Below are 23,856 nucleotides of genomic sequence, written 5' to 3'. Positions count from 1 at the left end.
AAATTATTGGGAGAATGAACTTCCAGGAAGCATATTCAAATCATGGGGAGAACATGGCAAAGCAAATATAACCTTGCCTATTTCATAAACTTTGTCAAGATAGAGAGGACCTGGCATAACCATCACCAGAGGTTGAAGTGCCTCAACTGCTTGATAAATATCTGAACAAGAAAATAATAAATCATAAAGACAGTGGGTTCAATCAGATCAATCAATGTAAAAAAACTATCATCAAATATACTATCAAGAAAATTATTATTTGAATGAAAATTGTTATATCCATTGTTATGATCATATTGGTGGCCTGACATACAAGATTATTTATTCCCAATCAGTTCCCTCTGTGCCCAAATCCATACCAGACCTGTAATACAAAATCTTAGGGAATAAAAATAAATTGTTGCCCTTGTAAATATAGGAAACCATTAGCATAACATGCTGACAAAATGTTAGAAGGATATGTCAAATCAAATCTAGTATTCACATTAGCACGGGGGTTTTGATCTGCAAAATGATTCAAACAATGAATGCTACTCAAAAAAATTGAATTTTCCAGAACAAGAATGATTAGATTCATGACATTCACAATAAATATTAGGATTTGATTGTCCACGTAAGAGTTTGACATAGAGATATCTTTCGGGAAATTATGACCTCTATTTTGATAATTAGGATGACTGTGTACATCAATGAAAGGTACGTGTTTCAATCCTAAATTTGATATAAGGGATTTGCAATAATAAGGTCAACTTTAAAATGTTGGAAATCCTTCAAGAATGAGCTTAGATCTAATGAAACAATGCTAAGAAAATAATTATGCGAGAGAATTCTTGTATGACCTAGTTTAGAGACTTCATCAGGATTGTGAGATTCGAACATAACCATCAACTACAGTTAAAGTGGATCGAATTCCTAGTAAGTCCTTGAAATTTCAAATTTTGAATTATTGAAATTTGAAAGCATGGTTAGTTCAGCATTTGTACAGGATAACTATCACTAGTTTTTTAAGTATGAACATTATGAATCAAATGAAAATTGTTGGAATCAGTCTCATCGGATGTCTCAACATTGCTAAATAGATTACCCAAATTGTAAGAGAGATGTTCAAAAATTACCACATCATCTTCTTCATCATGGGCCACATCATCACCTTGTGTGGATTTCAAATCAAAATGTGGATTAGAAGAACATGATATATCAATTGATTCACTACACATATCTCCACATAAATTTTGGTGAGTTGAGGAAGAAATTCCTATGAGAAATTATTTTATGATTAGATCAAATTCCACATTAAAGCTTTGCAAGTCCAAGTCTTCCATCATCCAATGTACTTGTGCACTCATCACCGTGTACATTAGTGACGTCATTTTTATCCAAATGATGGTTCTGAAGGCTTTAAATTTATTAAACATCTTGATTTCATTTAATTGACTGTCGAGATCACTAAATTCTAAATTAGCCAAGAATGGAGGAACATCATTTTGACACATAGGATTTTTAAAGAGAGAAGAGAGATCAAGAGTATCTTCACCTTTTTTTGCCTTTACCTGTGGAATGTGACCACCTTGTACTTGATCACAATCTAGACCAACATCTTGAAAATCAAAATTATCTAAAGAACTATCTCATGGAGTAGATTGATCAAGCAGATTAAGGTACAAGGGTCATGACTTGTAGATGGTAGATAATGACAGATGTCACTCAAAGAAACAACTCTTAAATGATGTTAGATTCAATAGTTTGCTTATGTGCATTTGTAACACCCCCTCTCAGGCCTACGCAAAGTAACCAAGCCAACCAAACTAAACATAACGAGAGATTTTATTATGATCAAATTCAAACTCTTATGTCACATTAAGTAAGTGGAATCAACGAAACATCACATATAGTCATCCAACATCATGAACATAACCCTCGAGAGACAAGTCAGCCACTCGGACAACATGTCCCTATGGTCCCACCATTATTATGCAGCTCTTAGTCTATATTCGACCTCGTGTTATGGGCAAGGGAGTGACCAGAAACCCAAAGTCACTCTCACAGGCCTGCTTGCCAGTGATTATGGACCAAAATTGCTAGTTATGTGCCAGAAACCCCATGATTTTGTTGGAATTTGACAACTAATTGTAAATATGAGTAAAATAATATTTACTGCCAAGTTGGTTTTATAACGAAAACTGTTATGTAATGGAAAAGCCTCCTATAAAATGATGAATGCCTGAACTATTGTAATGAGGAGAATTATTATTGGTTGAATAGAAAATCCAATCCCTTACCCAGTGGATATTTCCTTGACACTCTGTCAGGGTTTTACCATGTAAATCTTGAGTTTTTACCTGTATGGTTGTGTTCAGTTGCATTTTCTTTCTTATTTAGTAACCTCCAATAACTACAAAGGGTGTTAGAGCGAGGTTTTGAGTTGAGTTTGGAGTGCGTATGAACCAGGAGTGTTGTTCGTTCCCATCAGAGGTTGTGTGCATGTGGCAACAAGGAAACGTCGAGGAGGGTTCTCTGTTTTAATTGGCGAGGAATCTGTGTGGCTGCCTGTTTTTGTTTGTTACCATCTGCAAACCCATTTTCTATGTTGGAGCCTTTGCATGCTTGATACCTCACCAAACCTACATGCTGGCCAAGGAAGCCCTCTAGCTCGGTGCTTGTTGAGAAGAACCGCAGTGATGCCCCTGTGTGTGAAGGGACCTGCATGTTGACCAAGGAAGCCCTTTGGCCCTTTTTTTGTCGAGCATAATCGCCTGCGTGTGTAGGGAACCGCTACCAAGTCCAGCATGTTACCAAGGAAGCCTGTTCTCTCATGTTTCCATTTGTCAAGGAAGCAGTCTTGCTCTGCGTATGCCTGGTGTGCTCTCTGCATGTTAAACTATTGTTGCGTAGAGCTTGTTTGTGTATGCATGAAGCCAGAGGCCCATATTTTCTACGTAGACTGGTGAGGATCCGTCGAGGAGGAGCTATTGTCGGCCATCTACATGCTGACAATGGGTATTTTTTTTTGCAAATCTATTGAAGGGTTTTTTGATTTATAAAAAAAAAGGAGGCAATTTTTTTTTCTAAAAGAGTTACAGAAAAATCTAAATAGGGTTTTTTTTTTTTTAAACAACAAAAACAAAAAACCTCAGAATTGTAGAAAAGAGTTTCTCTTTTTCTTTTTTAAACTCATACTTCTGAAGAGGAAACCAGAAATTGAAGAAACCATAAACCCTTGTTTTTTTTAGAAACCTAGTTAAAAAGAAGGATTTGTAGGAAAGAAATGGCCAAGATGACGAATCCAAAGTTTGAGGTGGAGAAATTCACCAACAAGAATAACTTTGCTTTATGGAAACTGAAAGTTAGGGATTTTCTAGTGCAACAAGGGTTGCACAAAGCATTAGACGGGGTAAATAAGAAACCTGCTAGCATGATAGATTCGAACTAGGAGGATTTGGATGCTCGAGCCCTCAGTACCATTAGGTTATGCCTCGCAAGTGAATTTCTCTTCAACATTGTTGAAGAGAGTACAGCTTCAAGATTATGAGAAAAAATGGAAAAGCTATATATGATAAAGTCGTTAACCAATAGAATTTATTTGAATAGACAATTGTACAGTCTTCGAATGAAGGAGGATTCAAAAGTTGCAGAGCATTTAAATGTTTCTAATACACTTATATGCCAATTATCATATATGGAAGTTAAAATTCAGGAAGAAGACAAAGCTATAACCTTGTTGTGTTATCTACCCGAGTCATGGGACCAATTTGTAACTTCAATCAGTTTGAGCACAGTTGCTCCTTTGAAATTTGAATCAATTGTGGGAGATCTCTTGTCTGAAGAAGTACGAAGGAAATCCAGTACTGAAACAGCTTCACAGCCATGATAGCTAGAGGATGGTCAAAGGAAAGAGGAGAAAAAACAAGGGGGTCTTCCAAATCTAAATCAAAGGGAAAGAAGTGTAAGGAAAAATGTTGGCACTGCAACAAAATTGGACACCTTAAGAAAGATTGTTGGAAACGAAAAGAGTCTAATAACTCGAAGAAGGAAGCAAATCAGGTTGATTCAAATATGATAGCCAGAGTTTTATCTATAGAAGAATTATGTATGATAGATGAAACTTTACCTATATGTAATGTCTCTTAGGGTTTTGAAAGTTGGTTGTTAGACTCGGGTGCTTCTCATCACATGTGTCCACACAAAAATCGGTTTACTTCATATGAAGATGTAAATGGTAGTTTTGTTTTTATGGATAGTATTGCAACATATCAGACTGTTGGGATGGGAAATATCAAGATTAAAATGTATGATAATACAGTTAGAACATTAACTAGTGGTAGACATGTACCTGTATTGAAGAAAAAAATTGATTTCTTTGGGATTGTTGGATTCGGATGGTTATAAGTTTACATGTCAGAATGGAGTGTTGAAAGTCTCTAAAGGCACCCTAGTTGTTATGAAAGCAGAAAAGGTCGGAAATCTTTACAGACTCAAAGGAAGTACTCAGGTCAGTGAAGCAACGATTGTGTCAGAGAAAGAAAAAGGTACTCGCCTATGGTATCAACGATTGGGTCACATGAGTGAGAAAGGTCTTCAGGTACTAATGAAACGTAAATCACTTACTGATCTGAAATCTTTGAAGTTGGATTTCTGTGAACATTGTGTGTATGGAAAATAGTGTAAACAAAGATTTAAAATTGGAAATCATAATATTAAAGATATTTTAGATTAAATTCATTTTGATCTGTGGGTACCATCTCCTGTTGTGTCATATGGAGGTGCTCTATATTTTTTAACATTTATTGATGATTTCTCCCGTAAAGTTTGGGTCTTTATGCTGAAAAATAAAGTTGATGTATTCAATGTCTTTAAACAATTTAATGTCTTTAAACAATTTAAGGCAATGGTAGAGAAAATAACATGCAAATCAATTAAGTGTTTAACAACTGACAATGGTGGTGAATTTACTTCGATAGAATTTGAACAATATTGTCAGGATGAAAGAATTGTTAGACACAAAACTGTTGTTTATACACCTCACAAAAATGGTGTTGTTGAATGTATGAATCGAACTCTTATGGAAAGAGACAGAAGCATGATCAGCAATGCTAACTTGCAAAAGGAGTTATGGGCAGAAGAAATATCCACTGCTTGTTATTTAGCTAACAGATCACCTTCAGTAGCAATTAATTGTAAAATTCTTGAAGAAGTTTGGCTAGGTCAGTCTTGTGATTATTCACATTTAAGGATATTTGGTTGTGATGCTTATGCTCCTATTCCTAAAAATCAACGTTCAAAATTAGATCCAAAATTGAAATGTTATGTCTTTGTTGGGTATGACTATGCGATGAAAGGATACAAGTTGTGGGATCCTACATCGCGGAAGATAGTCATTCGTAGAGATGTAACATTTGATGAATCTTCTCTTTTAAAGTCAAATGTTGAAAGAATTGAACAGGAATAGGTATCACTAAATCAACAAATTCAGTTGGAGGCTAGACCTTTGGTGGCAGTCAAAAGGAAGAAGAGACTTCTGGAGAAAAAGGTGTTGAAGATACAAAGGAAGTTGTTGAAGTTTCTGAACCAGTTCAGCAACTAGTCACTCTAAGAAGGTCTACAAGGGAAAGAAAAACTCCCAAAAGGTATGAAGATTTTTCTTCATCTTTTGCTTTGATTACTAAAGATGGGGAGCCTTCTTGTTATCAGGGAGCAGTAGATGATACAGATAGTGAAAAATGGAAAATGGTTATGGAAGAGGAAATAGATTCCCTAGCCAAGAACAATACCTAGGATCTTGTAGAACTTCCTGAAGGGAGAAGTGATGTTGGATGCAAATGGGTCTTCAAACTAAAACGGAAAGTTGATGGAAGTATCGAAAGGTATAAGACGAGACTAGTAGAAAAAGGGTATTCTCAGGTTGAAGGTATCAAATTTCATGAGATTTTTTCACCAGTTGTAAAACTCGTTTCTATTCATACTGTATTGGCACTAACTTCATTACTTAACCTTGAATTAGAAAAGTTAGATGTTAAAACAACACTTCTACATGGTGATTTGGATGAAGAGTTATATATGGAACAACCAGAAGGTTTTGTACAAGGTCGTAGCAGAAGACTAGTTTGCAAGCTTAGGAAATCATTATATGGTCTGGGGCAGTCTCCCAGGCAATGGTACAAGAAGTTTGACTCCTTCATGGTGAGCCAGAACTTTATTAGAAGTGAGTATGATCATTGTGTATACTTCAAGAGTTTCACTGGATTATTCATTATCTTAGTTTTGTATGTTGACGATATGCTTATTGCAATCAAAAGCATGGAAGAGATCAACAAGTTAAAGGCTCAGCTCTCTAGGACATTTGATATGAATGATCTTGGAGTAGAAAAACATATCTTGGGCATGGAGATACACAGAGGCAAGAAAAATGGTAAGCTTTGGTTATCACAGTAGATGTGGAGAGAGTACTTGAAAAGTTATGTATGAACAATGTGAAATCCGTTAATGTTCCATTAGCTTCCCATTTTAAGCTTTCTTCGGTTTTGAGTCCTAGAACTGATGAAGAAAAGCAGTATATGTCTCATGTACCATATGTAAATGTTGTAGGCAACTTAATGTATGCGATGGCATCTACAAGACCTGACATTTCACATGCAGTTGGAGTTGTTAGCAGGTTCATGGCAAATCCAAGTGAAGAACATTGGAGAGCATTGAAATGGGTGCTTCGATATTTAAGAGGCATAAGTGACCATTGCATCACTTTTAATGGTAGTGAAGGATCAGTCTACGGATATGTAGACATTGATTATGCAGGTGATTTGGACAAAAGGAGATCTACTACAGGTTATGTCTTTACTCTTGCAGGTGGAACAATTAGTTGGATGTCAAAGCTTTAAGAAACATTTGTGTTATCCACTACCGAAGTAGAATATATAGTTGCTTCAAATTCCAGTAAAGAAGCAATCTGGTTAAAGGGTCTACTTGATGAGATTAGAAGGATGTGGGAGAAAGTGAATGTACTCTGTGATAGTCAGAGTGTTATGCACTTGGCTACAAATCCAACTTATCACAGCAATACCAAGCACATTGATGTAAGGTATCATTTTCTGAGACATGTGATCGATGGCAGAGAAGTAGCTCTCAAGAAGGTTCATACACGGGACAATTGTGTAGACATATTCATGAAGCCAGTTATAGTAGAGAAGTTGCGATGGTTTTTAGATTCTCTTGGCTTCCAGAAGAGATGATGAATATGCATGAGCAAGAGATTAGGAAAAAATTTTGTCAAGGTGGAGTTTGTTGGAATTTGACAACTAATTGTAAATATGAGTAAAATAGTATTTACTGCCAAGTTGGTTTTATAACAAAAACTGTTATGTAACAGAAAAGCCTCCTATAAAATGACGAATTCTCGAACTGTTGTAATGAGGAGAATTATTATTGGTTTAATGGAAAATCAAATCCCTTGCCCTATGGATGTTTCCTTGACACCTTGTTAGGGTCTTATCATGTAAATCTTGAGTTTCTACTCATATGGTTGTGTTCAGATGCATTTTCTTTCTTGTTTAGTAACCTCCTATAACTACATATTTAAGCCACCTTTCTAGCCTAGAATCCTAGCCTCTGCCTAGAACTTGTTGTAACATCCAGAATTCATTAAAAACATGATAACAATGTTAATTAATCAAAACTCCCCCTGAGGACTAGGCCTGATCATCCCCAACCGGGACTGACATTGTGTCAAAAACTTGGCATCAATGCAACCTACATGTTTAGGACATAAGACAAAGCATAAATGACTAAAACAACTTATGAAACATAACCAGAATGGTCACCTCCTTCTCCATTAAACTAATATATCATCAATTAAGTCTTGCATCCAACCATTTAACAGTTACAATTAAATATATGAAATAACCATGACATAAACCAATCATTTAACCACGCTAATAACCAGCATAAAACCATGTAAATATCAGAGATATGACAGCCAATAAATCCACATATAAATCAGTGCAAAAGGAAGAGAACTTAGCTTTTATTAATCATACTCAAATCCGACCAATTTCGGGACTTCCACATACCACCTGATCATAGACATGGCTGAACCAAATCTCTATTTCAACCAGTCACCCCATTCCATATTCCAAGAATGAATATGGGATATCATATAACAACCAATCCAAGAACAACCAAGGGAATCCAAAGGTTAAACCACCTCCACCCTCATCAAAGCATGATCACGCCAAAATCAGTGCTCTGATCACAACCAAACTGAAATTGGAATGTCATCTAGAATCCATCACTATCCTTGAGGAATTTTTCCTCTCCTTGTCTCTCAGGCTTTACCATAATCCAAACCTGGATCATTAGGCCCTAAACCAAGACTGATCCCTCAAGCTTTACCATGTATCCCACCAAATCGGTTAAGAGATTCCTATGCCTTTGGGAATGAATCTTGAGACCACCTCTTTCCTGGATTCTGAAATCCATCCAGCAATTCCAAAGCTCAAAACTAAAATAATATCCCAACATACGATGGCATTAAGAAAAAGGCTAGGCTAGGCTTAAATCTACTATCATAACCCGAAAAAACCATGCCACTGAAAGCAAGAGAACCATACACCAAAATGCAAAGCCATACATGTCAAAACCTGTTGGTAAATCACACATGAAAAAGGTTACATGCAAGTATTCATGCTGAATTTGCTTGAGTCCCGCTTTCCTTTCCTTGGTACTTTCTTATTTTTCCTTCCTTTCCCTACCTTCCCTTTCCTTTGCTCCAAACTAGAGTGCTCCAATAAAACTCTAAGTGACCAAGAGTGAGAGAGAAGAGAGAAAAATAATGGGAAAGCTCCAAACTTGAAATGACAAAAGGTTATCAACTAATCCTCAAAAGCCTTTTTATGAATGAGGCATCTATTTTCTTCATTTTCCAGTATTTTCCTTCAATTTCCTCCTCACATACAACATGTGATCTTTCACATTACTTTTCTCCTAATTTCCTTTATTTTCATAAATAAATGTGCTAAAAATGCATTTTTTCCTTTTAATGCCTTTGCCTTAGCGTTTGCAAATTTTCCTTAGCCAAAACACACATCGAGTGATGCTCACTAGGATATCTTTTCCCAACATTCAACATGGAATAAGTGCCCCTTAACTGTGGTCTTATTTCTCTTTTATTGACTTTTATTACATGAAATTTTCACCAAGGTTGTTACAGAACCCTCCCCCTTAGGGAACATCATTCTTAGTGTTAAACCACACCAAGACCTCATCAAAACCATTGAATTAGAAAACATACTGCCTATGGAGCTTTATAACTTAGCTCATTGGAGTATTTATAATGAAGAACCTTCTCAAAAGAAAAACATCATGACAACATGACAAGATAATAACCATGTTTCTTATTGGAGATTTATAACTTAACTCATGGCAGTATTTACATCCATATACATACATATAAAAATATAAAAACATCAGCAAAACATATGCCAAACATGAACCAACATTAAACCAAAACTTCTTTGCCTCAACAAGTAAACAATGAAGGATATAGGGCCTACATCTGATTTATCAACTCCCATGTAGCTTCTTCAGGCCCAAAGTGCTTCCACTATGCTTTAAATTTCCCTATGGCTCTATTCCTTAGCATGAGATGCTTCCGTTGCAATATACATTGTGGCTCCGGCTGGAACTCTCCTTCTTGCTCCACCTACAATATAGACCAATCAATAACATGATCAACATCATTTATGTACTTCTTAAGCAATGAAATATGGAAAACATCATGGGCTTTCACTGTTGGAGGCAGTCCAAGTTGATATGCCACTAGTCCAATCCTCTTAAGGATCTTGAAAGGCCTCCAATATTGTGGTTCCAACTTGGCATATGAACCAATCCTCAAAGAGATTTTGTTGGGCTTGATGCGCAAATGCACATGCTCCCCAACCTAAAACTCTTTGAACACCATGTGCTAGTTTGCATAACTCTTCTGTATATCTTGTTCTACCTTTATATTCTTCTTTATAACCTACATTTCCTACTCCATGTCCATCAACATGTCTGGTCCAATAAGTACCATGTTCACTCGATCACTCCAACTGATGGGAGTGTTACAACTCCGTCCATATAATCGAAAGGAATCATCCTCAAGGACTCCTAATAACCATTATTGTATGTGAACTCAACCAATGGAAGATACTCCTCCCATTTCCTCTGCCAGTGCATCATGTACATCCTCATCATATCTTCCATGATCCTATTGACCCTCTCTGTATGACCATTTATTTGCGGATGATAAGTTGTACTGAAGGCCAAATTTGTACCTAAGCCTACAAATAGCTCCTTCCAAAACTTGGAAGTGAATTTTGCATCCATGACCGACATAATATTCTTTGGAACACCATGTAGTCTCACTATCTCTCTAATGAACATTTGTTCTACCTTACTGGCTAAATATGTAGTCATCATTGGAATGAAGTGAGATACCTTTCTCAACATGTCAACCCTACAATAATAGAATCATGTTGCCTCACTATCCTCGAAAGACCTATGATGAAATCCATGGAAATGACCTCCCATTTCCATTCTGGAATCACAAAATTTTGTAGTAGACCACCTAGATGTTTGCATTCTTCCTTTACTTGGTGACAGTCTCAACATCTATCCATGAACTTTGCCACTTCCTTCTTGAGATTCGACCAATAGTAAAACGTCTTCATCACCATCAATCTCTTTTGATATCCTGGATGAATTGAATATGGTTTCACATGAAACTCCCTCAATATAAGCTTATTGTGCTCATTGCAATTTGGCTCATATATCCTCTCTTGAAACCTCACCAAGCCATTTTTCATGAGATGATAGTCTACATCCCGATCCCATGTACCTGTACCTAAACCTATTTCTACACCTAAACATGTACCTATGCCTATACTTTGTTGTAACCTATGCATGATCTACATGTATTTGTCATCCCACTATCCTTCCCGTAAGATCCTTTCCTGTAACTTTGTCCCATAGGAGCTTATAGCTATTATATGATTTACCTATACCTTCCTACTAAGAGCATCTGCAACCCGATTCTCCTTCCCTTGGATGTATCTGATCTCGAACACTAAGGGTAGCCAACCATCTAACTTGCATGGCATTTAGATTTGGTTGTTCAAACAAATACCTCAAGCCACTATGATCGCTCATCAATGTAAAGCTCCTGCCCAGAAGATAATTTCTCCACATCTTCAATGCATGTATAATCATTGCTAGCTCAAGATCATGCGTTGGATATTTCTTCTCGTGCTCATTCAGTTTCTATGACTCATAGCACACTACCTGTCCTTCTTGGATGAGAACTCCACCAAGTCCCCTCTTGCAATCATTTGTACACAATACAAACTCCTCATCCGGATCCGAAATATTTAGCACTAGTGTGTGTTTCAATAGCTTCTTAAGATTCTCAAAAATATCTTCAAATTTTTTCGTCCATTCAAACTTCTTACCTTTTCACTACAATGATGTGATAGGATATGCAATGCATGAGATGTTCCTGATGAACCTCCTATAGTAACCTTCCAATCCCATGAATGATCTCACCTCATCTACATTCTTAAGAGCTACCCACTCCATGACGGCCCTTATCTTTTCTATATCTACTGCTATGCCTTCCTTGGACACAACATGTCCCAAGTAGTGTACCTCAGTATCAAAGAAACTGCACTTACTAATCTTAGCATAAACTAATGCTCTCTTAGCAATCTCAACACTACTGCCAAATGTTCTGCATGTTCCTCCTCATTCTTATAATATACTAGTATGTCATCAATTAATACAATAACAAACTTGTTCAAATCATGACACAACAAACTATTCATCAAACACATGAATCTAGCTGAAGCATTATTAAAACTGAATGGAACAATAACAAACTCATAATGCCCATACCTGGTCCTGAACATGGTCTTGAAGATATCCTCTTCCTTGATGTGTACCTTATGGTAACCTGATCTCAAGTCGATCTTAGAGAACATTGCTTATCCCTTTAGCTGATCAAGCAATTCTTCAATCCTCAGCAAAGGGTACCTTTTCTTGATTCTTACCTTATTCAGTTGCTTGTAATAAATGCACAATCTAAGAGTACCATCTTTCTTCTTTGCGAACAACACTGGTGCACCCCAAGGTAATACATTGGGTCTGATGTATCCTTTCTCGAACATTTTCTTTAGCTACAATTTCAACTGTACCAACTCAGGTGTGCTCATCTTGTAAGGTTCTTTCAATGTTGGACTTTCCCCTGGCACTAACTCAATAAAAAAGTCTACCTCCCTGTGAGGTGGCAACTTTGTAATTTCCTCAAGGAATACATCATGAAATTGCTACAAAGCTATGTATCTTCTTAACACCTCTACATCCTCAACCTCCTTACCCTTGTCACTGGAAATGTGTACTGCACACATCACACAACCTTTTCTACAACTACACTTAGCCTAAATAGTGTTAACCATCTTCGCTTATGTAGACTTCTTTTTTCCCTGCAAGGTCCTCTTTTCCCCACTATCACCCACAAACTCAATGGCCTTGTCAAAGAAATCCACTTTGGTTCTGTGAAGGTATAACCAATCCATACCCAAAAGCATACTATACGACCCCAATGGCAATACATTCAAATGTGTTGTTGTAGGCATACCATTTAACTCAAATGCACAAGCTCTTGCCCAATGGTGAACACATTTTTTTGTACCTATAGCCAACTATACCAACCAATATTCTGCATGCACTTATATTATTAAACAACACTTATCCACCAAGTCAAGATTAATATAACTATAGTCATATCCAAGATCAATAAAAATAGAAACAACTTGATCACCAAGCTTACCATCCATCTTAATGATCGATGCCTATTGATATGTCTGCCTGTTGTCCACAACTACATAAATCCGAGGAATGTTATGACCAACATCACCAATTGTATGCACATCCTAAGCATTGTAGATATGGGGTCTACCACCACTCTGATACTACGGAAATTCCCTCTTACAATGATCCTTACCACATATCCAACATTGTAATGGTTCCCTACCACCGCCTCTATCCTGCTTCTCTCCAATTCCTTTATGAGTTTTATTGAATCTCTTGTAAGGAACTACATTAACTTTCTCACTTGCATCTTAAGGTATTCCTCGCTTTGGTGGCCATTTTCCTTTAGCTTTGTCATTTCTCTTCAAGTCATGTTTCGCTCAACTTTGCACTTCAATTGTTCATAACAATTCTTCAACTTTCAGATGGCCTCCTCCAACGATCTAGGCCCATCGAACTTAATTCGGTCTCTGTATGCAACTCGAAATTCATTGATGAATATCTGAACCTTGGCCTTCTCCTCTCTGAGGTAAGGCACATATCTCAGCAACTCCAAAAATCTGCTAGTATACTCCTCATCTGTCATATAACCCATCCGCAACTCATAAAACTCCTTAACTTTCTCATCATAATACCTCTCAAACAAGTACTTCTTCTTGAATAGCCTTTCAAACAGATGTCAGGTCAAATCATCCTCATGTATATCCTTGACATTCTGTTGATGCCTCGAAATTCGCTGCAACATCATTGGGGATAACCACCCGGTCCGGACCTTAGTACAGCTCCTTTTCCGTTTGGAATAGTGGCTCCGACTGGGGATAATGGGACCAGTTTCCCAAAAGTGGATAAACGGGATGAATGGGTGATTTATAAACTAAGCTAGTGGTAAGCGAATAACTAAAACTATTAACAAGAATACATAAACTATGATCTATCCCGGGAACTTATTGAGCTTTAAAGTGCGGCGCTTGATGATGTGTGTCTATAAACAAGCATATAGATGACTTGTTATGAAACCAGCTCAAGAAAAGATAGAAAAGATAGATCAACGCCTTAGAATTCAGCTTCTTCGAGGGGGAAACCTCCTTTACATTACATAAATGAACAATTCTTCGATGATACAAATGAAAATACCTCCTTTCTATATATAGGAGTCTAAGGGGTTATAACATAATCAGAGCCGACATAACAATAATAATGTAAGGGCATAATAATAAAAATAGTGGGCTTCTATGGGGCACAACAGTAAAAATATGGGCACTACATGGGTACATCAATATAATAAGTGGGTTATACTAATAACAATAAGGGGTTACACTAGTAGTATAGGGGCCTAACATGCCCCTCTCCTTCAAAAAGCGTTGTCCTCAACACTTGAGTAGTTCTTGATGCTTATGTATAAAATTCTTGTCCTCCCATGTGGAATATTCAACGGGTAAGTTCTTCCACTTGATGAGATACTCTGAAATTGATCGATTTCATAGCTGTCAGGTTCTTGTTTCTGTGACTGCTCCAGGTTCCAATATGATTTTTCCTTCCTCTTCAATTTCTGGCAATATTGCTTGAATTGGGATCTTTTGCAACTTTTGAATAAGTGGCCATACTTATTCGTCCTTCTTCCATTCATCCCTTGCTTTGTTTATCCAATTTGGTTGGATAATATAAATAGCACAAAACAATGCTTCCACATCCTCATCCTTGAAGAGTCTTCCCATTCGGTAAGGTCGCTATTTTTTAAGTGCCTGTTGTTTCGTTTGATTTTGCACCGAAGTGGCGTTATCCTTTAAAAGTTGGAGAACTTGTTTTTGATGCTCGATGTTATCTTTCATTGCTTGAACCTTTTTCTTCTTGATATGTCCTTCTATCTCTAGAGTTTGAGGAGTGGTAATTTCTTCCAATCCTTTACAAGATATGGTCGGATTTATTTCTTGATGCTCGATGCGATCTTTCACTTCTTGAACATTTTTCTTCTTTATATGTCCTTCTATCTTGATAGTTTGAGGAGTGGTAATTTCGAAAAATGAATTACAAGATATTGTTGGATTCATTTCTTCTTTCTCGATGTGATCTTTCACTTCTTGCACCTTTTTCTTCTTGATATGTCCTTCTATCTTGAGAGTTTGAGTGGTAATTCTTTCCAATGCTTTACAAGATATGGTCTTATTCATTTCTTCTTTCTCTGGGGTGGGGTCCTGGCATATATCTTCTTCATTTGTTGTTTCTTGATCCTTTTCTTCCTCCTCTTCATATTCTATGTAAAATAATTTCTACTCAACACACTTATGACCTTTAGTGCATTTGCTATCACAATTGTAACAAATCCCTTTTTCTCTTTTTTCTTCCAATTGTTGTGGTGTAACCCTTGTAGGTAGTGGAAGGCTAGGAGAAACAACACTTCCATATTTATAGTTGTGAGGGGTACACTTCCTGGTTTCCATAATTTTTCTTTTCACTATGTCACAAATCCCTTTTACTCTTTCCAATTGTTGTGGTGTTGCTCTAAAGAAGGTGTTGCTCCTTGTATCCTCATAATGTGCTATCATTTCCTCCGTGAAAATTGACCACGTAACAAGTTGTTTACGAGAACAAAGCCCTTTGTACCATAAAAATTGATCTGGTTCTAAATATGAAGATGCAATACATACCTTTTGTAATAGTTGTACACCATGTATATCAAAATATTGCTCCATCTGAAGTATCCAATTTACCGGATCCTTGCCATCAAACTTCCTCATCTTGTTTTTTCTTGATTTTAGGAGCTTTACCTTGAAACGACTGTAACTCTGTACTTTCGAATCTTTAAGTTCTGAAATTGTGACCTATAGTAGCCCTCTGTGTCCTATTTCCAATGCCACTAGTCTGATCCAAATTGGATTCTCCAAGAAAGCGTTATGCACAATCTCCCAAGATGACCTGATTATAGACTAGTTCAGTAGAGCGAACTTGTACGACGTGCCACGAGTCACTGTTTCAACCTTTGGATCTGAAAAATGCATAAGAGAAACTACAGTCCGTCCTCTTTCTGTACCTTCTTACACAATTTCAATCCGATTTCCAGAGAGAAAGTTATGACGATTTTCCCCAGGTCACCTGTTTTGAATGTAATTCAGGAGTCTGTAAAAAGACCAACTTCCTCAGATCATATCTCCGCAAATATCGCGCTAAAAGCTCTGAAATGTGGACCCGAGGTTCAGCGCGATTTCTTCTCAAATGGGTTTTTGTTTCGACTTCTGAAACGTCACATAAAAAAAGTTATAGCGAAAATTCCACGATGACCTGTTTGGAGCAGCGAAACCCTAGAATCCAAAGCTCTGATACCAAATGTTATGAAACCAGCTCAAGAAAAGATAGAAAAGATAGATCAACGCCTTAGAATTCAGCCTCTTCGAGGGGGAAACCTCCTTTACATTACATAAATGAACAATTCTTCGATGATACAAATGAAAATACCTCCTTTCTATATATAGGAGTCTAAGGGGTTATAACATAATCAGAGCCGACATAACAATAATAATGTAAGGGCATAATAATAACAATAGTGGGCTTCTATGGGGCACAACAGTAACAATATGGGCACTACATGGGTACATCAATATAATAAGTGGGTTATACTAATAACAATAAGGGGTTACACTAGTAGTATAGGGGCCTAACATGACTCCATTTAACAGACATAGACATTATTTCATTCATGATTACTATGCTTAAATAGTTAAGCAAAGCGATTGAAGCAATATTACCACACTTCTCATTTATATCATTGACATATACATGATTAAAAGAAAGGCACATCATAAAACATCCAATCGGGGAAGAAATATAGATCTGTTGTTACAGCGCATGCATATAATCAATAATAGCAAAGATAATCACATAACAATTCATATGAAAGGAATGAATTCAGACATAGATAGAAATACCATATGAGCTTCTTGACACTCCCAATATCAATCGCTACTTGTACTTCTTCCTTCAACACAGAAACATTCTCAACAAAGACAATAGTGCACAATTACATAAAAATCTTCCTTGTCGAATTAAGAACAACTGGTCCAGTTTCATAAAAGAATATTGACTGAAGCACAATAGTGCAAACTTCAGTCTTTAAGTCTGGTACAAAACTTTACAACCCTTTCCAAAACAACGAAAGGGTCTATAAATACTTAACTAATCTACCTATCTATAAAACAGAAATCATATTAAATTGGTATCAATCAATCTTGATCTGATTTTCTTCAGCGATCTGGCAGTCGGCGGCATGATTCATCAAGTAGGCTGCTTGCCTTTATATCTGAGCTGACTTATCGCAAGCATTGGCTCTACTTCAGGTGGTTTGTTGAGGCGCGAGCTGAGCTGGGCGGCATAGGTGGCATCCTCAATATCGGGAATAATATACCCGATTGCATCTGTTAGGCACTTAAGGGCGGCTCTCTGTGTATGTGGCTTGACCAGGAAGAACCAATACGTGTCCCAGGTTAAACTGTTAATCCCAGCGATTAATCTCCCCTTCTCTTCTAAATCTGGATAACATGATTGCTCCAATGTTTTCATAGTTGTCAACTTTCCTGGTGTACATTGGGAAATCATATTTGATAAGTAGAGAGTGTTGTTAACTAGTTCAACTAGATTGCTGGAAGTTGATTTACATCTTGAAGCCGCCCTCTCTGCTTTCATTAACTAGGACTGCCATTCTATGAAGAGTATATATTTATGTGTTTCTAGGATCCTTGGAAAATTCACCGCTTTTCCTTGATCAGAATCTTGCCAGTCAAGAAATGCACCTATGGTTTCTTCGGCTTGATCCAATTCATTTCTGGCCTTCTCTACCTGCTGATTTATGGATGCCGTTAATTCACACAGTGGCTCTGCCTGGGCGATTTGTTGACACAGAAGCTTAATTTGGGATATTAATGTAGTATTTATTTGTAATTCTTCTGCTCTGAATTCCGCCACTTGTGGAACGCCCTTTATTTTTTCGAGCTGCGATGACAATTGAGCAATTTTCTCATCTTTTGTTTTCATTATTTGCTCATTTGCTGCCTTTAATTGTGCCAATGCCTCTGATAATTCCTTTTGTTTCTGGATCGCGCTTTGGTCGATCCTTTTCTTTTCTGCCTGCAATTGTTGAGTTAGTTGACTGTTCACTTGCTGTTGTGTCAACAATTGCTGCTCTGCCTGCTCTACCTTCTGCTTTGTCTCAGCTAACTCTGCCTGTAATGAGAAAATCTCTTGATCCTTGGTTTTCAGTAGAAGACTTACCTCCGATGCCTTATCAATTGTCGCTACCGAATAGGCTCCCGCATACTGCGATAGTTTTGTCAGGTCATCGGAGGGGTCAAATTCCTCCTTCCAAACCACATTGCCCATAACAGTTTTCTCTGGGAAAAGGGAAGGTTGATCAGTCCTTCTTCTTTTCCTTTGTCATTTAACCACTGCTTTATGCCTTGGGCTATAGAAGACATCCAGGGGAGGAAAATCTTCTACCTGCAAAATGATTTGGATTGAAGGGATCTTTTGGTATTATCTCAACTTCTTTGGAAATGGGTGGGCCGCTGGGTCCACTCTGAACCTGTGATGAAGTGATGTCCTGTGTATCCGTTGTCTTTGAAGTGTCTGTGTCCTTTGAACATTCCAACCCACTGATGATAGAATCAAATTGCTTCCATTCCTGGATCAATTTAGGGTCAATATGAGTATCTATATTGACATCAATGGTGGTTTGTTTTTGCTTTTCAGCTTGGGACTCCTTCTGCACCTTTTCCTCTTTCTCTTTCTTTTGCCTTTCCTCCTGCTCTTTCTTTTGCTGTTCCTCTTTCTCTCTTCTCTATTTTTCTTCCTGCGCTCTCTTCTGGCTCTCTTCTTTTTCTTTTCTCTGCTTTTCTTCCTGTTCTCTCTTCTACTTTTCCTCCTGTGTTATAACCGGAGGTTCCTTTGACTGTTGTCGATCAGGCTCGCTTGATGATGTCGCTGGGGTTGTCGCTAGTAAATCTAGAGGCAGAGTTTGCAACCTCTGCTCTCTAAGTTTATTAAATTCAGTCAGCCCTTCATCATTATACTTTATTTTGGCCAAGGCTCTAACCTGATTTATTGTCTCAGCTGAAGAGAACGGGTCGTCAAACATATCTTCCTTATGGTCAAATTTTGTCAATTTGGCCTGTTCTAGTGCAGTATCGGCAACTTTGTTTGGATCAAACTGCCTATTTGGGAGAGTCGCCAGATTCAATGATTTAATATTCGTGGCTTCCTTTTCTGCATGTTTGAGATCATGCAGAGTATAGACACTGCATCTCAAGGGAAAAGAGGGCCAGCCCTGCTTCTTATTTTTCTTGAGAGTCTGTGTAACACTCTCAGCCATAATCTGGTAAGAGATTTCTCTTGCCAACAGTTTATCCGGTATGTATAAAGGGAGGACATGAGGTTCGGCTTGACTACCAAAAATTCTTATATAAGTGAAGTTTTCCTCCCCGAACCATCTTCCTATTGAGGTTAAGTCAATTTCGGCTTGATAAGAAATCTTGGGAGTAGGTTTATCAAAAATAGAATAATGAACAGGTAACATAAAACCATTGCAGACTTGATACAAATGGTGTTTATAAGAGGACTTCCATAATTTCTGATGGTATATGTGAATAGGCATGGAGTCTTGTGGTTTCCACCTCCAGCCGAGCACAGGAAATTCAGAATTAAAACACAAGGTATCTAAGATAAAGGCACTGTAATAAAATGGGGGAATTATCCTTTCGAAAACGCGAGTCTTACTCCTAAATTCAAGAAGAGCTGAGGCTAGCTTATCCGAGAGAACAGTGGCCCAATCCATAATGACATTGTTGCATGTTGCTTCCATTAGGGGAACCATTTCTATGGTAATATTAGCAAAGTCATGCAATCCCCACAATCTACACATCATTATTCCAGCATAGCAGTAAGGAGAATCCAGGGAATCAACTGAGTACTTACCAGAAGACTCATGTTTGTGCTTTGCCGGATTTTGTCTCCAATCCCGGATGGGTTCAGATTCAACTTCATTTTCGTTTGTGAATTTCTCCAGGAACTCCTTATTTTATATCTTCTCTGGCTCAGGGAAATGATACATTTGCCTTAGATCATCCGTCTTGAACGACCCGAAAATTCTCCCGTCTCTGGTGCTGAAGATTCTATCCAGGACTGGGATTTCCTCAATTGCCCACCGCACTACATCAGTATATGGGAGAATTTGTTCTCTAGCTGCTATCCGATGAAGGAAGGAGTCAGCTAAGTCCTTGACAGTACCCTCAGATTTCCGAGTAGAATCTGCAGTAGCTTCTACTGTTGTCACTACTGGTTCTTCAGCTTCAATCAGGTTGTAAGTACCTTGCCAAGTAACTCTGACGAGACCCGAACATGTAGTATCAAATATCAATCCCTTCTTTTTGTCAGCGACAGCTTGTCCTGCAGCTGGCACAGCGGAAGTGCCTGTGGCCTTATTGGATTTATTCCCCATTTTGCTTGAACTTTCTCCTTGGGATGAATTCTGCACAGAGGCGAAAATAAACGTAACACAGAGAATTGCAATGAAAGCTTCAAAGTAGTGAGCTATGGTGACTGATGCGAAATAAGGGATTAGCTTTTAAAAATGGGCGCAGATACAATCCATGGGAGGATTTTAGGACTTACGATCACATTAAATGGCCGTTTAAAACCTGCCAATCTTAAATGCCCATTATATCATTATTTGACCGAATGGCCCGCTTAAGCGTGCTATGGATATTTTGGCGGTTGGGCGCTGGTGCATCATTGCTTAACAGATTAAGCTTTAAATATGATTCGATCATAATATCCCTCCATTTAATGGCTTTTTGAAAGCTGCGCTTTATCGTAATCGGCCATCGGGGAGAGCTTTAACCTCTTGTATTTACACCATTTAAAACCCCCGATCGCCGATAGCCGATATCGCATCGCGTCGGAAGAATAGGGATTATATATGACATGGACAGCATATCGCCGATTTGCCGATTGCGATATCGCATCGCATCGGGCTGCATCACCTAGGCGCCTTATTAATGTGCATAGGATATTGCCGATTGCTGATTGCGATATTGCATCGCATCAGGGTGAAAGGCTTGGGGTGCTTTAAGACTGCGTATAGAGTATCGCCGATAGCCGATAGCGATATCGCATCGGCGGAAACCAATATGTCACTTATTTGTGTTCTTTATGTCATTCCGATATGCGATCTTGCGATCGCTTTATCGCATTGATAAAAGATTGTTTTATTTGATCAAAATGGGTTTTTCAAAAGGTTTTTATATAATGTTTTGATTTGGTTATCGGACATTTTTTGAACAATACAATATTGATACCAATTTACTTCTAAAGGGACCCATTTCATATGATAATTTTGTAAATAAAAATGATATGAAATGGGGGGTTGTTGTAGAGCACAACAATTGGCGATTCGCTGGAAGAACCAGTTATCTCTGAAAAGCATAGAAATACTTAAACTTTTTCAAATAGAGTTCTAATCAAAAGGGAAAATTCTAATATAACTAGGTATATATGTATTTCAAATAAAATGAATCTATTTTTGCTAATTTCCTCTCTTTTTAGGAAAATAGATACATTCTAAGTTTTAAATAGGCCTCTATTGGTTTATAATGATAAAACAGAAAACCTTTCCAAATCAACTTTTATAGTGAACTCTTCTGTCATAGGTAGAGCCTCTGCTGCCGGCAAACGTTCATAGTTTCGACAGGGATACCTTTTAACCATGTTAGTGTCCATTGCTCCATCCAATGAAGAGTGTGATTAACAGAATGAATTCAAAACATGTTTTCATATTTTGTATTTCTTTCTTATTATTGATAAGATAAAAAGCCATTGTCCTGGTTTGGTGGCCAATTATTGACAATGCCATTCACTGGTAGTAATCTAACCGAACAAGTTGGCTCGTGATGAGACCCCTTGTCTTAAAATTGCTAAGCCATTACCCTGTTATGGTGTGCAGTATTGGTAATGTCGGTTAAACTATTTCCCTATGATCATGGTAAGCAGGCTTGTAATAAGACCTCTTATCTTTTGTATCAAATATTTTAGAATTACACTCTGAGTAATCATAAACTTTAGTGAATGGGATGGACAATTTTCTCTTTTAAGAGTAAATGGATGACAGGGTAAGAGTTGAAGATGCTGAAATTGGATTAGCTTCTATCTTGATATTGATAACCTTTTGAGACCAATTTAAAAACAGAAAATGATTTACAATACTTCTAAACTTTGAGAGGAGTTCACAAAACTTGAAATGTGGTTTCAAAATACAATGATACCTAATTTCCTAGAAATTATCTCTTTTGGTTGTGAGCTCTATTATTTAAAAGCAAGTATCCATACTACTTCTGTGGGACAACTTTTCAAACGCAGCAAAAGGTCAATGGAAGATACCTTACAACTTTATTTCCTAAAAGTCCTACAAACTACAAAACTCTATTAAACTAAAAAGGAGAAGGGGTTACCTTCTTAATTAAAGAATTTTTTCAAGGTAATGCCATTAACAGGGAGAGAATCTCTCAAACCTGATAAATCTTGAAATATAAAGGTCGAATGGCCTATCTTTTCACAGATCTGAAATGGTCCAAGCCACATCTTCTGGAACTTGGTGTGTTTACCCTTGTCCTCATGGGCTTTGTCCCATTTCAGAACTAAATCACTGACTTGGAATTGTTTTGAACCGGATGAAACTGAATCAAAAGCTGCTTTGATGATTTGCTGATGTTTGTCATGAATAACCTTGGCTTTTTCTCTTTCCTCTTCTAGTTTTAGAATTTGATCATGTCTAAGCTGAATAGAAGAGGAAGGACTTTCCTCAATGAACTGAATTAGGGCTAGAGAAGGAAGAACAAGATTTGTGGGAAGCACTGCTTCTTTTCCATACACAAGGTTGAATGGGGAAGATCCTATAGAAGCTTTCTGTGTTATCCTATCAGCCCATAACGCAAACATTAAGGATTTGTGCCAGTTTTCATGATTCTGTTCGATAGTTCGCTAAATGATTTTGATCAGATTCTTATTAGTAGACTCTGCTAGACCATTACCCTGGGGATAGTAATTAGCATAATACTTTAATTTAAATCATGTTTTAATAGCGAAATCAAATATAGCATTACCTGAGAAATAAGATGCATTATCAAAAACAAGAGCATTTGGGACACCAAACCTGGTAATGATGAATTGATCTATGAACTCAATGATTGCTTCAGAATTTGTTGTCTTCAAAGGAATTGCCTCCACCCAATTAGTAAAATAATCGGTAGCAGTAAGGATATACTTATGTTGTTTGGAAGATGGTGGAGTAACTTCCCCTATGATGTCCAATCCCCATTGCTCAAATGGTTGTTCAATGTTAACTGGTTGCAGAGGGAAAGCTGATTTACATTGTCTTCCACTAGAAGTTTGACAATTGAGGCATTTCCTTACATATTCGTGGGCATCTCTAAACAGAGTGGGCCAATAGTATCCAGCATGAATAATTTTGTGAGCTGTTGTGTCAGCTCCAAAATGTCCTCCTGCTGGTCCATCATGTAACTCCTGCAAAACCTTTTGTGCTTCAGGTTTCTCAAGGCATCTTAATAAGATAGAATCGTAATTCTGCTTAAAAAGGACATCATCAATAATTGTAAAATTCTTTGCTTTTAACCTAATGGCCCTTTTTTTTTTGTAAGACAGGTTTGGAGGTGCATAACCATTCTTTAAATAAAAGATTAAATCTGCATATTGAGATTCAGAATCAGTAACACTTATCTGGTTGATTTCTTCAGTTTGATCTGTATCGCTTGATTCTAGAATGTTGGATGCTCTTGCCAATATCCTGCAAAAACCTTGGCCCCTAACAATCTTTGCTGGCCTAATTTCTAAGTCGTATTCTTGAAGCGTTGTGACCCAATTTGCCCTTTTTTCACCCAGTTCTTTTTGGATTAATAGTTGCCTAACTGCAGGGAAAGGAACTATAACTTTTGTGTGGGTTTTCAAAAGGAAGGGTCTATAATGTTT

This window comes from Pinus tabuliformis, chromosome 3_1, assembly GCF_031772625.1.
Source record: "Pinus tabuliformis cultivar Carrire ecotype Pingquan chromosome 3_1, CPIR1, whole genome shotgun sequence".
Classification (NCBI taxonomy): domain Eukaryota; kingdom Viridiplantae; phylum Streptophyta; class Pinopsida; order Pinales; family Pinaceae; genus Pinus; species Pinus tabuliformis.
The sequence above is the reverse complement of the archived record's forward strand: the minus strand, read 5'-3'. Positions refer to the sequence as shown.